Source organism: Ovis aries, chromosome 12, assembly GCF_016772045.2.
Source record: "Ovis aries strain OAR_USU_Benz2616 breed Rambouillet chromosome 12, ARS-UI_Ramb_v3.0, whole genome shotgun sequence".
Classification (NCBI taxonomy): domain Eukaryota; kingdom Metazoa; phylum Chordata; class Mammalia; order Artiodactyla; family Bovidae; genus Ovis; species Ovis aries.
Window position 1 is genome coordinate 51,631,385 of NC_056065.1, and position 10,054 is coordinate 51,641,438.

The 10,054-nt window shown below is 52.2% G+C and overlaps 1 protein-coding gene across 6 annotated transcripts in view; it reads right to left on the reverse strand.

The window, feature by feature from the left end:
• Positions 1–9,203, reverse strand: part of TMEM51 (transmembrane protein 51) — a 57,089-nt gene extending 47,886 nt beyond the window's left edge. For 5 of the 6 annotated variants that reach the window (XM_004013801.5, XM_042257442.1, XM_060396602.1 and 2 more), the window contains exon 1: positions 7,898–8,083. The gene's annotated coding sequence lies outside the window, so the exon portion shown is untranslated. Of the gene's footprint in view, positions 1–7,897; positions 8,084–8,780 lie in introns of those variants that run through there. The other variant, XM_012187497.5, reaches the window with a different exon arrangement.
• Positions 9,204–10,054: the final 851 nt, after the last annotated feature.

A 10,054-nucleotide genomic window follows, 5' to 3' on the forward strand; every position in this document is an offset into this window, starting at 1 on the left:
TCTTGCAGACAGAAAAGTGAAAGTGAAAGTGTTAGTCGCTCAGTCTCGTCTCACTCTCTAGGACCCTATGGACAGTAGCCCACCAGGCTCCTCTGTCCCTGGGATTCTCCACGCAAAAATACTGGAGTAGGTAGCCACTTCCTTCTCAGGGGATCTTCCCAACCCAGGGATCGAAACCAGGTCTCCTGCATTGCAGACGGATTCTTTACCATCTGAGCCAGCAGGGAAGACCAGACAGTAGTGAAGTGGCAAAGATTTTAGTTCCCTGCCTGATGTGATTATTGGTTTATTTCATTTGTCTGTTTCCTAACTTACTGACCCCTCTCCCACCCCCACCCAATAAAGTGTAAGCTCCAGGAGAGCAGGGAGTGAGTGTCACTTATGGAACACTTCACCCCAAATCCCTGAACACGTGGCCTGTAGAGAGAACTCAGCAAATACTGGATGAATGAAAGAAATCAAGTAAATGGCTTTCCCCACCCCTCCCCATTGACTAGATGTGAATTTAGTGCCAGCCCATGTGAATTAAACTGTTTTATGCCACTGAGGCTTTGCATAGGCTGTGCCTCCGCCAGGCACAGCCACTGAGCTTCTGTTCCCCATCTAGGCTTCAGCTTAGACTTGGCCCTTTCTGAAAATCCTTCCTTGACTCTCCAAGTTTGGGTTAAACCACCTCCTTCAAGCTCTTGGGTTTCCTCCTCTCTGGTCAGCTAATTGTAATGGTGACTCCTGGGAAGACTGGCCTACCTATGGGAGCAGAACTGGCCTCTTCGGTTTTCCACCAGCTCTGTGATCAAGACACAGTACTTGGTTCAGTTCAGTTTAGTTGCTCAGTCGTGTCCGACTCTTTTCGACCCCATGGACTGCCGCACGCCAGGCCTCCCTGTCCATCACCAACTCCTGGAATTTCCTCAAACTCATGTCTATTGAGTTGGTGATGCCATCCAACCAACTCATCCTCTGTTGTCTCCTACTCCTCCCGTCTTCAATCTTCCCTGCATCAGGGAAATGAGTCAGTTCTTTTCAAATGAGTCAGTTCTTCGCATCAGGTGGCCGAAGTATTGGAGTTCAAGTTTCAGCATCAGTCCTTCCAATGAATATTTAGGACTGATTTCCTGTTGGACGGACTGGTTGGATCTCCTTGCAGTCCAAGGGACTCTCAAGAGTCTTCTCCAACACCACAGTTCTAAAGCATCAATTCTTCAGCGCTCAGCTTTCTTTATGGTCCAATTCTCACATCCATACATGACTACTGGAAAAACCATAGCTTTGACAAGACACAATACTAATAGTACATTTATTTACATGACAGCCTGTGGCAGCCAAAGACAACTTCCTCCCCACCCTCCACAGTAGAATCTGCATCTGTCAGTGTTTGAAAACAATTACCCAAGGGCAACTCCCATACATATCTTTACCCAGCACACTGCAGCTAATGAAGCTGAGTATTTGGAGTTGAGGTGTGAGTGTTTTGTTTTTTTATCATATTCCCCCCACTCCCAAGTTTCAAGAAACCATGCCCACACCCTAACCAACACAAGCCTGGCTGTGGTTGGGGAAAATGTGGACCAAGAGTAAGGTAAGTAAACTCTGTCTCTTCTAGACCAGCTGTGAAAAAGAAAAAGCGGCAAAGACATAAAATCCACCAAGCATTAGAGCCATGTGGTTCTAGGTCTTGAATAGAAGAAACAGTAGAACCTTCTGGAGACATCCAGAACAATACATCACATAAGTTGTTTAGTTGCTAAGTTGTGTCCTCTTCTGTGACCCCATGGACAATGGCCACCAGGCACCTCTGTTCATGGGATTTCCCAGGCAAGAATACTGGAGTGGGGTAATGGCAAACTCCTCCAAAAGGACTTATGCCAACATGCCACGACTCCCAGGACTGCTACAGTCAGTGTCCCTGACCCCACGGCAGGCCACCGTTGACCCACGCCTTTAAAAAGGATCACAGTCTTTAAAAGGACCTCACTCATCCAGTGAATTCTCATCCTGGCTCTGCCAAGATTTTCTGGGTGACCTTGGGCCCACTGCCTATAGGATGTTCCCATTAGGGAAGCTCTGGGGACATCAAAAAAAGAAATGCCAAAAGGCTTAATGAACCCTTGTTGTTTAGTCACTAAGCTGTGTCTGACTCTTTGCAATCCCACAGACTGCAGCACGCCAGGCTTCCCTGTCTTCACTGTCTCCCAGAGTTTACCCAAATTCATGTCTGGTAATGCTATCTAACCAACCCTGTGATGTGTTTTAAATGCTGGCATTGAATAGGTGCCTGTTTTGTGCACTGTGACAATTTAAGCTAGACCGTTGGCCGGACAGTTACAGGCTTTATGATAAACGTGAGTTCCTACTGAACATACCAGTGTGGCTCAGAGGAGACTCAGGCTGCAGGGCCAACCTGTCTTCAGCCAGGAGCTCTGACTTTACTGACTTTCGCACCTCATCTGGAGACCCTTGTCAAGTGAGCCTGAGAGCCCACCTGCCCCGCAAAGGCCACTCTGTTTTCTGGCCTCGGTTTCTTCTTCTAAGAATCGAGGCAGCTTGACCAGCAGCAATTTTCTTTATTTAAAGTTGCAGAATCTCTTTAAAGGGATTTTTGCACCGTGATATCTGGAATATTTGTAAGCAGGGTTTCTTTCCAGCTGGCCCTCCATAAACCCCTGAGTTGCTTCTGGGACCCATCCAAGGAATCCCAAGTTTTCCAGGATCACAGTATAAAAACTGGTGAGCCAGAGCAGTGCTGCCCGAGGCTCTTACCCCGCTGCCTAGCTGCCTACAAATAATTGAGATGAAAGTTTCACTGAAGAATACTTCTCATGGCAGGAGATGCATTGCTTACTAGTTTACTTTCTTCTATTTCACTTCAAAAGAGACAGTGGAAAACCGTTTCACTGATTTTCAAACCCACGGATAAGTTGCTGCCTGTAGTCTGTAAGCACAGCCTAAGGAACTTCTGAGATCACTTCCAGTATTGATGATCTCTAGTATTGAGATCACTTCTAGTATTGGCATTAGTAAAGCTCTTAGACTTCCTTGGTGGCTAAGTGGTAAAGTGTCAGTGCAGGAGATATGGGTTCGATCCCTGGATTGGTAAGATCCTGAGGAGTAGGAAATGGCAACCCATTCCAGTATTCTTGCCTGGAAAATTCCACAGACAGAGGAGCCTGGTGGGCTATAGTCCGTGGGGTCACAAAGAGTCAGATATGACTGAACCACTGAGCATGTACGCAGGCATGCAGTAAGGCTGTGATCCTATTAGAGGCTGAGAGATGCCAGGAAATCCTGTCCCCAAGGTGGAGTGCCTGACCTTATCACCTGAGTTGGTGGTAACACATTTTCTGCACATCTTTGCCACTGAAATACCTACTGTCCAAGACGCAGGGCTTGGAGACGAGCAAGCCAAATACTGACTTTTCTAGGGACCTGCACTTGCCACCCTGGTGCCTAGTCCTGGGGAAATCTGGGGAAGGGGTGATGACAACAGGGTGGGAGCTAGGTTGAAACCAACACAGCAAAGGATTGGAAGAAACAAAGCTCCCTCCCTCCTATAATCTGTGGATCACATCCACCCTACCCCACCCTGATAACTGAGGTCCTCCATTTCTAAGAGGCTTGATGACAATGTTTGCTTTAGATCTGGTAAACAGGACCCTTTCCCCAACACCCACGGTGATGCAGAGAAATGGCCCCTGGAAGTCCTACAGTGGTGAGTAATTTGCATACGGTTACAAAATTTGGGCTCAGTGGTAAAGAACATGCCTGCAATGCAGGCAATGCAGGAGACATGGGTTTGATTCCTGGGTCGGGAAGATCCCCTAGAGGAAGGCATAGCAACCTACTCCGGTATTCTTGCCTAGAGAATCCCATGGACAGAAAAATCTGGCAGGCTACAGTCCATAGTATAGCGAAGAGTTGGCCACAACTCAGCAACTGGGCATGCATGTGTGCATAGGATTCAGGCTACTGGAGTGCTCTGTCAAAGCCAACTCAAAATTCTGGCCTCCTCAGTACCTTCCAGCCATCAGATAGTAGGAGCACACGAGACTGGCAGGTTAGAACCAGTGTGAAAAAGTTGTCACAAGAAAAGTACACATTATAATTATGAGTTTAAAAACCAGAGTATGAAATAGCAGAGCAAGCAAGCTAAAAAAAAAAAAAAGTCTGAATAAGACACCACCGTATGGACAGTGGGTGTCAGCACCTCGTGATATATTCCTTCCAAGTTTTCTACAATAAGCATGTACTTCCTTTGTAATCTGGGGGCAAAAATAACTTTAAGAGCCTGTCTCTCCAGGGGCACATGATAAAGTATGGTTCAGGGAGCAGCAAGTAAGTATAATCACTAGCTTAGTCCCTGGTGTGAATGTCAGTTTGAAGAGATAGGTCCTGAAAATGTCAAGACACATATATTCCTTGTTTTGGGCGGCCTCAGCATTTACTCCTTCTGGACGTGTGACTGTGGGTCTCCCCCTAAATTCCTGGCAGTACACTCCACACTGAGAGAGAGGTTCTTGGAGGCGGTGTGTGCTCTGATTTCTTTCTTTTTCCTTCAAGAACCATCCTTAAAATCATTCAAGACAAAATCAGGAAACTTGAATCCTAGCCCTAGCTCTGATCTCAGGCCTGTCCCTTCCCTTCCTTGGGCCTCAATTTCCCCATTTGTAAGGTCCCTTTTGGCTCTGATATTCTAAGAGCTAAAGGAACCAGCGCTTAGATTTAAGGGTTGCTAAGCCTGATGAATCTAGGGCAAGAGAGAATAAGGGAACTTTAGGCTGCTCGCCTGAGTAAACAACTCAGAGTAGAAAGCGAGGCCCAGCCTAGCATCCTGACACAGGGCTTGGGGCCGAGAGGAGGGAGGAGTTGAGAATCAGCCTGAGGTTCTCAGCAAATCCCCCGCCCCCAGAGCATGGCCTCTGGTCAGTGTCTTGGGGTTGTCTCCAAAGGGTAGGGCAGTCTGGCCTGGAGCAGGCAAAGCCAAACAAGTGACCTGTTTATTTGTGGAGCCAGAGCTCCCAGCAAGGGTGGCCAGTGCACCAAAGGCTCAATCCAGAAGGGAGGAAAAAGCATCGCAAGGCTAAACAGGGCCACCTGTCCAAACTGGGGAGGAGTGAGACATGTTGAGACAACCTCCTACCTGGACTAACCCAGGGCCTGGAACAAGCCTTTGACCTGACTGTGGCCAGTCTCCTGGGTAACAGGTTCTGCTGCTGACTTGCTGTGTGCCCTTGGGTGAGTTCCTTCCCTTCTCCTCAAATGAGAGGATATGCCTAGGTCCTCCTGTGGCAGGTGAAAGACTATGCATGGTCCACTTCCAAGTAAAGGAGACTTATAATCAAAAGAAGAGTACTCTTATATCTGTCAACTGCAAAAAGAACTCCTCTAAGATTCAGAGCAAACAACAAAAGTGAAAGCAAAAGCCAGCAGCCAGAGCGGACCCTTCACCTCGAAGGCATCTGAAGTTCAGGAACTTCCCCGGCACTTAGGAAGAAAAGCCTTTTCAGTGCCTCAAATGAGAAGCCCACACTCAAAGGTCCTGAAGCTCCAATCTTCTCCAGCCCCAGGGCTCGGAGGGCTTCACTACCAGCCCCACAGAAGGAGGGAAGAACATTTACCAGAACCATGACCCAGGAGTCCCCCAAAGGGGCAGGCTGTCCAGTGTAAATGCCAACAGCAGATGGCCTGCTGGCTCTGCTTCCAGCGTTGCCATTCCTCGCACAGACACAGGAACTCCTGGGCCCCATGACTTCTGGAGATGGAGAGCTGGAAAGTCACAACTGGACCAGCTTAGACCCTGCCAAGATCGAACCACCTCACTCTGGCAGGAGACAGGCTGGTAGTCTGAGCCTCACCCTACATCCACAAATCTCACCCTTGAGCAGTGGTCACATGTTAAGAGCACATGTTAATCTCTGCCTCCTGTATGGGGCTCCAGGTCAGCCTCCTTTATCATTCCCTCTGCCCCCACCAACCTGCAGGCCAGCCTCCTTCCTCTCTCCTATCAACCTTCTCCAAACTCCCACCTAACTTCTACACAGCTAGGTTTATCTTCCAAACGCATCAACAGGACTGAATCACTCTTCTGCTTAAAGAACTTGAACGGAATTTGTCCAGTGATGTATGCTGCGCACCCAGGACACTGCTTAGCCCACATAGGCATGCAGTCGACCTCTGTGGTTCCAAGATGTCTACTGAATAAAGTCCTACCTGTGATGACCTGGCCCTGCCTCTCCAGTCCAGTTCATCCCAGATCCTCCACTCCCTTTACTTCCCCTCATCTTCCCATAAACCTGCCATGACCTGAACACCTCCTAGTACATCCCGTGCACCTTCATACCTCCATGCCTTTGCCTGTGCTGTTCCATCTCCCCAGACACCCTTCCTACCCCGTCTCTCCAGGAGACTCTACTTCACTATTTAATATCCCAACATTCTTTTCTTAGCAGGATCTCCTGACATGCCTCACCCTGAGTTTCTTTCTTTCCTCTCCTCCTCCCTAACCCGGCACCACAGCTTCCTACAGAGGACTTGCCATGTGCTAGGCATGAATGTCCCACACCCTAGGTTATCATTCCCATTATACAGGTGTAGAAACTGAGGCTCACAGAGGCTGTGACAGCCCACTGTGGGTCACACAGCCAGGAAATGGTGGGGTCTGACTATATTGCCACCTCTTTAATACACTTGCCATTTACTATTCACTAGACTGGGAGCTCTCTGAGGCCCCTTGGCCTTGTACCCTCGGGGCAGGCCTGGGCCTTTGTCGTGCTCCAGAGGCCCTAAACATTGAAACACTGTCAGTTCAGGACACCTAGAGGAACAGATCACAGTCAGCCCCCTCCCCTCCTCCTGTCTTCCGTGTTTTCTCCCGGTCTGGGCGGCACTCCTGCCAAGTTGGGGAGGGACTCATTTGGAGGGAAAGGGATTCCCTGCCAATTGCATTTGGCCCCATCAACCTAGGTCAAGATCCCCGTGTGAGGTCTGCAAAGTGCGAAGGCCTTTCACAGGTCCCCGAGCCGACTAGGAAACCCATCCTCAAGTGATCCCCTCAAAACGAAAGCCAGAAGCCAGCAATCGCAGACGCCAATCCCTCTCCTGCGGCTCAGCAGGCTGGCTCCAGTCCCGCCCACCGCGCTCTGGCCACGCCTCGTTTCCGCGCTTCTGGACCATCGGCAAAGACAGGAGGGACCCGACCCGGGACCACACAGGCTTCTCTGGGCGCAGCACAGGTGCCCGGGGCTGCTACCTACCTGGAAAGTCCCGGACGGGACCGGGGAAACCGCAGGGACGTGCAGCTTTCCCCGCCTTCGTCCTTCGGCTAGGAAAGCTTTCTGAAAGTGATTATCCTTGTTAATCAGACCCGGCGTTCGGGTCTTCATTTGTAGATGAAGAAACCTGGTACACAGGTTTCTTCACACCCCATTCGTCACCCTTTGCCTCTAGTACCTAAAACACACACACTCACGAACTTAAATCCCTTAAAAGTCTCCATTTCCAAAAAGGATTAAGGGATGGGGGAAAGGGCCTCGTTCGGGCAGCGCCAAAGTAGTGTCCTGGGACCTAGTGAGAAGTTCTGCCCTAAGCACCCGGGGAAGATGCCTCTTTGGCTACGGGTTCGGAACTGACAGGCAGATGGCACCTGTTCCCACCCTCCACCCGCAACAGGGAGCCCGGAGGCCGGCTGTCTCCTCTCAGCCGAAGCCAGCTGGCCCCAGCGCGATGCCCGGGAGCCGGGTGGTCCAGAGAATGCGAGTACGGAGTTCCTCCGCCGCAGACCCCTGGCAGGAAGCTCTCAGACTACCCTACAGACAGACCTGGACAGCCGTCGACTCCCTGCGGGGCCCCGTGGGGAACAGTCCCTCCGCCGGGCGCGGCGGGGCGGAAGGCGCAGACTCACCGGGGCGGCGGCGCTTCCAGCTTGGTCTCCGTCGGGCGGCCGGGGGCTGGGGGCTCCACGACCCCGGCCCCCTCCCCTAGGCTGCCTCCTTAGGGTGCCGCGATCCTGGGGCTGCGGGATCAGGGGAGGCTCGGTCGAAGGAGCACGGTGGCTGAGAGCGCGCGGCCAGCTCTCGGACTGGGATGTGGACGCAGGAAGCGCGGCCCCCGAGCGCCGGCGTGCGGGAGGGAGGGACCGAGAGCCGGAGGGCGGTGCCGGCCCCGAGTGGCCTCCGGCCCCGGGAGGCACCGCCCACCCGTCGACCCTCCCCCTCGGGCCTCCGGGCCACCTGGAGCCCCAGGGCACCGAGAAACCAGCAGCGAAGAGAAGACACCCACTCCCCCGATCGGCTGGGGGTGTGCGGGCCGAGGGCGTTGGACCGCAAGCAGTTGGCTAACCCGGAATGGCGGGGAGAGAGCAGCCTGCCCCTGCCCCCCGGGGCAGCGTTCGTGTGGCGCCGGGTGGGAAGGGCGTGTCGGCCGGGAGTCCGGGTTTTAAGTGTTAAGGAGACCAGGGAGTCCCTGCCAGACCCGGTGCAAATGCAGAGGTTCAGCTCCGCCGGCCCGCCCGCCGCGCCTTTCCAGGTGGGGCGCTCACCTGGCCAGCTGGTGCGCCGGCCTCCCCGCCTCCCCGCCTCCGCCCCCTCCTGGGGAGGCTGCCCTCCCCTCTTCACCCTCAGGCAGGGTCTGGGCGCCCGCACCTCCCAGGGCTGGTCCCTGCAAGGTGACTGATGGGCGGAGGTAGGTAAGGAGGAAGCGAGTTTTTGAAAAGAGAGTCATCTCAGGCCCTCGACCTGCCCCCACCCCCCACCCCGGGTCCCCTGAGCGCCCTCTGGGTCTCATACTTGAGCCTTGGTCGCGGTGGAGCCCCTCCAGGAGCCTGAGCCCGTGCCCGGGATGGGGGCACCCTGGCTTCTGCCTTCCCAGCTGGCGTCTTGTGTCCAGCTTTGCCGAGAACTTGCGCATGGACGCTCCGGTTGGTGTCCTGCCGACTAGGTGGCAGACGGGTGGACCGCCTCTGCTTAGATCTTCAGAGCTGCTGCCCGAGGCCTGGTTCTGGGCAGGGTGAACCACAGCTCGGAGGGCACCTCTGCCTCCTACCTGGAGGTTTGCCCTAGACCTGCACTTCTGAGACCCAGCCCGATTCTAAACGCAGGTAGCCGTCCTCCTCCTCCTTCAATCTTAGACTGTTTTGCTTTCCAAGAGAGGTCAGGTCAGGGTCCCTTTCTCCGAGTGTCCAGCCCTTTAAAGTTCAAATGCTGAAAAAAGCTGATAGGCTAGGTGTCAGAGAATCTAGCTGAGGATAGAAGGCGCCTCCTACTGGGAATCTGCCCTGTCCAGGATGGAAAACAGATACCTTGGTGGAAATTGCAATCAGGTTCAGTTTCAAACTGCCAGCTTCATACGTACACATGATTCTCATGTGTGTATACCTACAGAGTGGTTTCACGTGGGTATTTTTTCCCCATTGCTGCTTCTTCATGCATATGTGTGTGTTAGTCCTTTAGTCGAGCCGACTCTTTGAGACCCCAGGGACTGTAGCCTGCCAGGCTTCTCTGTCCATGGACTTCTCCAGGCAAGAATGCTGGAGTGGGTTGCAGTTCCCTTCTCCAGGTCTTAACATGCATGATAATAGTTCGATAGGACCTTAGCATCTACAAAGAGGTCAGTTTGGGGCTGTCTTGTGATTTTGAGGAGAGAAAAGCATTTAAGGAACCAGTAATGAGTCTTCCTAAGTATATCAATAAGTGGTATTCTTCATTTATTTACTGTGGACCAAGAACCCAGTTACCACCCGCTTCCCTTGCACCATCTTATTTAATCCTTAACCCTGCAGATGGTTATTGGTTATGCTCACTTTATAGAACAGAGAGCTGAAGCTTAAGGGGATGAGGTCATTTGCCCAAAGTCACACTTTAGGCAAATGAGGAGTATCGGGAGCTTGACCAAATTCGTCCCCTCCAGAGCCTCTTCTCTCCCTACTATAGAAAAATCCTCCATCATGCTCTGGGCCCTAAGACAAGTTCCCTTGCGTCTCCAGTCTGTCACTCAGGAAGAAGACACCATTGTCACACTCTGCATAGTGATGTAATTCTTTACAAGTCAGTCTCCTCTTCTG